We start from the raw sequence: 6,065 nt of genomic DNA, 5'->3' as shown, positions 1-6,065 counted from the left end.
TCCTTAAAGCCAACCACCCAACTAACCAATAAAAACTATTTTATTTATGGAGAATACAGCATGAAAGAGCAAGGCTAGATGATGCGGGCATTTTGAAATTAGTAGCATTTTTCTGACATTTGCAGAAGATAAGCAAGACCATGATCACATGCAGTCACATGCCCAGGTAGATAAACTGCCACGTGTGTGTGTATATGTACATATACAGGCAAATACCTGTATGTGTATGTATTTGTCTTACATGCCTAGGAAGCAAATCAATTCAGAATAGAAAGTCACATCCCTAAATAAAGAAGGAAATGGATGGAAGTTTATTATAAATATACAATCCTCTTCAACTATTACCCACTTTCATCAAGAACAGAGAAATTGCAAATAAAATACTTAAGCAAAAAGTGGACAAAAAGTATTAATTACTTCTACACGTATATTCCTGGTTGAGAAAGGAGCACTGCACAGGCATAAACAGGATTGATGGGTGCAACGTACTATTTCTCCAGCGTGAACTAGAACTCCCCTGCTCTCCCTCCCTCCTCCAACTACCAGTGTATCTTAATTATTTTTAATCATTCAATTCAGGTTTCACTCCTTTGTACACCTTTCCCCTGACCACCCTGGCTCACTTTTAACTCCCCTTCTTTCTCCTGATTTCTCTTGGACCTATAGCCTCCTTCATTTAATCACTCGTGTCACCATGTAATCACGCATTAATGGTTGACTCCTTTCCCTAACAGGTTGTAAGCCTCTTGACATTGGCCCCCTCATCTTATTCCCTCCAGCATCTGGCAGAGAGCTGCACATAGTAATCATCTAATAAAATACTTGCAAAATGAATGAGCAGTTGAATGGCATACCTGGTGACCATTCAGTGGTAATCTGGATAGATTTTTTTTTCCCATTCAACATGTGTGCTGGGTAGGACGAACATCCCATGTACATTCGTAGTCACTGAGGGTCTGGAATGAGACACTGCTGCAGAACAGATGGATGATTTCCACTGTAAGACCAACTTGCCTAAAGCTACTGAAAGTGGTCATGGCTGGATTTTAGTACATTTTCAGCACTTTAACTGGTCCTCTATTTAATTAGTTGACATATATTCAATTAACTGCTCCAAATCTGTCCCTTTTAGGAATATTATTCATCACAATGCAGCCTTAACATCATTCCCAGATTGATTGAATCATTCTGCAACAGCTTAGAAACTTTCTAAAAATGTTTTTTGAAGCCACAGAGAGTTGTTTGATTCTGATGTTAATCTTAGAAGTAGTGTTTGTGGTTAGATTTGCCTGACTTTTTCAGATTTACTAAAAGTCTCTGTCTGGAAAGCAGCCGATTTCTCAGCAAAGGGTTTTATTATTGGTTGTTTGATGCTTGCTTGTTTGCATGTGGCTATCTATCCAGCTATCTTGTTCCTTAATACTGACCACTTTGTCCTGGGACCTGGGCAAAGTCTCCTGAAACCGAAACAAGAGAGATGACAATAAAGAAATGTGTTTAGCCAAACAGCAATAGCAGAAATTAGATGTGCAAATCCCTTTCAGGGTAATCATACTAGGAGGCAATGCCCTTATAAAAATAATGCTGCCCTGGCTTAGAATTCTTTCACAATAATTATATGTAGCAAATCAATGGAATGCTAAGTATAGGTTCTTTTCTGTATGTTCAGTGGGGTCAAAGATCCACCTTTTATTCTAGCACATATTTATTCAGCAAGATTTGCTGAGTATTGGTTACATGCCAGGTACAGATCTGGGCACTGGTTCCTGTCCTCCTGGAGCCAAGTTACACTTTAGGGGAAGAACAACCATCGACAGAGGAAGGCAGATTTAAGTTTTGGAAGCAGACAAGAGTCACAGAGGGCCATGTGTAGAGAATAACGTGGGTGATCAAGTGGGATCATACTTTTTTTTCCATCAACTAAGATCCAACATCCTATGTCTGAACATAGGGTAATTAGAGTAGGTTTCTGCTGTGCCTCAACAGCTGGCCCTGTGGAAACCTCTGAAACTGGTTTTGTGGCTGGTCCCAAAAGTGACAGCAGCATTAGAAACAGGGACCACTTTAAAGACCATTACTCATTTCCATGCCTAAGTACTGATATTTTGTTTTTACATCGTATTAGTTTAGAGTCTGTATCTTTTTTTTTTTTTTGTAAGCTCAATTGGTAAAGTTACTGACTTTTTTATTACTGCTTTTGATAATCACTAAAAGGTAAATAAAAACTTATTTTCTTTTCCCAGGCATTCACCATATAAACTATCGTGAATGAACCCTATGTGTATTAAATATCTTACATAACCTGAGATGAAGTCTTCCTTTCGTATGAATGTGATTGGCAGATGAGGAAGTGAATCAGAAGCAGCTCCAACACACTTTCTCCTGAGATTTTAAGTTAAAAGAATTTATTTTTTTTTAATTTAGGTTATTTTAAATCTGCAGTAATATTACTCTGGCGCTTTTTACTAGCATGCTAAAGTATTTTTGTACAATTTACCTTTAGGTGTCAGACAATCAACCATCTACTAAAATTTCTCCAGGCTTGATCTTTGTATTCTAATTACATCACTTCTTTGTAATGAACTTTGTTAAAAATTAGTATCACCACACTTTTCGATTAGAAGACACAGCCATTATGAGGCAAGATTGATTTGGGGAAGAAAAAATTCATTAAATGAACCTATTTATTGTAGGATAAATCATGGTTTTATAAGCATCAAAGTGTGAAGGCATGTATCATCTCATTAAGGAAATGCAATAAATTAACCGAATGCCTCAAAACATAATGAATTAATGTTAGCTATTGTTATTGTCTCCCATATTTTATTGCTGTTGTTATTTTGGTCACAAACACCAGTATGTACTACAACTGATTACTCTGCTTGAGGAATTCATGAATTTGTCTCAATCAAACAAGGTATTGTATCAGCATTTAACTATTTGTTTACAAATCACATATATTTGAATTTTATACGCTTTTGGTCTTTATTCTTAAATCGCAACAATTTTCTCAAGTTCATATTGCTTGAATAATTTTAAAAGGCAATTTAAAATCAGCCATAGGTAGGAGTTATTTTATGCTCAATAGAGTTTGGATAATTACAAGAATTTACACATTCTACTATCTCTGGAGGTTTTTATTCAGTTACAAGTCTCTCACTCTCATTCCGAAGTATTTATGTGTACTCCCCTAAAATCCCAGGCTTGTAATATAAGACTGGATTCTTTCCCTACTTTCTAGGAGTTCTTCTCTGGGAACTTCAGTTGTTTAAATAATCATTTTTACTGTCTTACAAATGCTATTTTCCCATGACTTACAGATGAATAAAATTCTGCTTTGGTAAATTGTTCTTCTAGGTTGCTAGGGGAGATAGCCCTCCTGCTCTGAGTCTGTGGTTTCCCTGTATGTCATATTCCAAAAAGTCAAAATCTGATGTTTATGTATTCATCATCACCACTTTTAAATAGAAAAACAATGAAATATGACTTACATACTATATTTTTTGTTTCGTTTGAAAATGTTGTTTGTAAGATGCTACATCTTTCATATACATATTGTTGAACTGGACACAACCAGAAAGATCTGGATATTTCATTTGCCTCCTAGCAATAGAACCTAGTTTCTACGGCAAATAAGAACAGCCAAACATTTCAGTCTCATCTAACTCAACCAAATCCAACCAGGCAATTTTTTGAGAATTTAAGGTCAGAATCCCAACATCTTAACTACATTTCCCAATGTAAAACAAAGTGCCAGGACCAAAGCAACTTTTAAAAGAAAGGAAATTGACTGGGTGAGATGGCTCACGCCTGTAATTCCAGCATTTGGGGAGGCAGAGGTGGGCAGATTGCTTGAGCTCAGGAGTTTGAGACCAGCTTGGCCAACATGGTGAAACCCCATCTCTACTAAAAATACAAAAATTAGCAGAGCGTGGTGGCAAGCACCTGTATTTCCAGCTACTTGGGAGACTGAGGCAGAATTGCTTGAACCTGGGAGGTGGAGGTTGCAGTGAGTCAAGATGGCGCCACTGCACTCCAGCCTGGGCGACAGAGCTAGACTCAGTCTAAAAAAGAAATAATTAATTAATAAAAATAAAAGAAAGGAAACAGTAAACTTTGCTCATGTTGATTATGTTTTCTAGCACTTCCTCAAATTCAAAAATTTATGTGCAATAAATCAAAGCTTGCCAATTGAAAAGTCATTGCTCTTTGCAATTACTGCTGGGTGATCTAGAGGAAGACTTTCATGATGCTGTAAAGCACTGCATTAATATGTGTTCCTTCGTAGTCTAAAATGATTGTGCATGTCTTCCAAATAGTCTTAACATTTAGCAGACTTTAAAACTACTCGCCTTTCAAATTTTTGCTGAAAAACTGCTGGCTGAGCATGGTACCTCCTCAAGCCTGTAAACCCAGCACTTTGGGAAGCTGAGGCAGGAGGATTGCTTGAGCTCAGAAGTTTGGCCTGTCCAATATGGTGAAACTCTGTTTCTACTAAAAATACAAAAATTAGCTAGGTGTGGTTGCACATGTCCATAGTCCCAGCTATTCAGGAGGCTGAGGCACAAAAATTGCTTGAACCTGGGAGGTAGAGGTTGCAGTGAGCTGAGATTGCACCACTGCACTCCAGCCTGGGCAACAGATGGAGACTCTGTCTCAAAAAACAAACAAAAAAATCCAGACTGCCATCATTACATAGTCTATGCATGTAATGAACCATCACATGTACCTCATAAATATATATATTATTATGTATCAATCAATTTTTTAAAAACAAGATTGGCATTAGGAGAAATACCTAATGTAGATGATGGGCTGATGGATGCAGCCAAGCACCACGGGCATGTGCATATGTAAATAACAAACCTGCCCGTTCCACACATGTACCCCAGAACTTCAAGTATAATAGTCATTTAAAAAATGAAAAACAGAACTAAAAAAAAAAGACAATTTTCCTTCACTTTAATTTCATGAAACTATGGAAATACTCTTCTCAATCATTTCATGTTCTAAATCATTAACTCAAGGTTTCATTACGCTCGGCACACGAACAAAAAGTAAACCACCACAAAACCTTTATAAAGTGTTCATTCGACCCAAAATGTTTCAAGCTTCTAGTTTACATATAATAAAGAAAGCTCCTTTCTAGGATATGATTGAATTTTAACTTCATTTCTGTTAATTCTTACAGGACTTTAAATCAAGATTCTTATACACTTCAGTAAGTAAAAGCCTTTGAATAGGTGACAAGAATAAAGTACTAAATACTGAATTAAACTTATGGCAAATAATAATATTGGAAAATTACAAGGTATTTTATTTTATTTTATTTTATTTTATTTTATTTATTTATTTTTGAGACGGAGTTTCGCTCTTGTTACCCAGGCTGGAGTGCAATGGCGCAACCTCAGCTCACCGCAACCTCCGCCTCCTGGGTTCAAGCATTTCTCCTGCCTCAGCCTCCTGAGTAGCTGGGATTACAGGCACATGCCACCATGCCCAGCTAATTTTTTGTATTTTCAGTAGAGACGGGGTTTCACCATGTTGACCAGGATGGTCTCGATCTCTTGACCTTGTGATCCACCTGCCTCGGCCTCTCAAAGTTCTGGGATTACAGGCTTGAGCCACCATGCCCGGCCAAGGTATTTTATTTTTGATAATGTAAAATTTTAAATATTTCACAGTCTCCTGAAATACAGAATTCTTTAATAGCTCAGAAATACCTACGCTGGGCAAATGCACAATTTTGTGGAATGTGAATATATGTACATTATTTCAGAAGAAAAAATTCAAAATGAACTAAGTTTGGGAGGTGCTAATGACCATATCATTTCTTATCACCCCCATTTCCAGGACATATTATTTGCACATTCAGAGCTTTCAGATGTCCTGCAGTAAACACGTGAACACAAAACAGTAATATACAAGCATTTAACTCCAGCCTAACATTTTTCAAGCCTCTTTGACCACAGAGAGCTTCCTGTTAAAAATCTAAAATCCCACATTACCCAGTGAATCACCAATTGGATTCTGAAGTAATGATATTAATATATCGTATTAATACA

General features: G+C 37.0%; 1 protein-coding gene across 8 annotated transcripts in view; it reads left to right on the top strand.

Moving 5' to 3' along the window:
* Positions 1-6,065, top strand: part of MYBPC1 (myosin binding protein C1) — a 101,461-nt gene that overhangs the window by 23,775 nt on the left and 71,621 nt on the right. The window lies entirely within an intron of this gene.

Source organism: Saimiri boliviensis, chromosome 7 (assembly GCF_048565385.1).
Source record: "Saimiri boliviensis isolate mSaiBol1 chromosome 7, mSaiBol1.pri, whole genome shotgun sequence".
NCBI lineage: Eukaryota > Metazoa > Chordata > Mammalia > Primates > Cebidae > Saimiri > Saimiri boliviensis.
The sequence above is the reverse complement of the archived record's forward strand: the minus strand, read 5'-3'. Positions and strand labels throughout refer to the sequence as shown.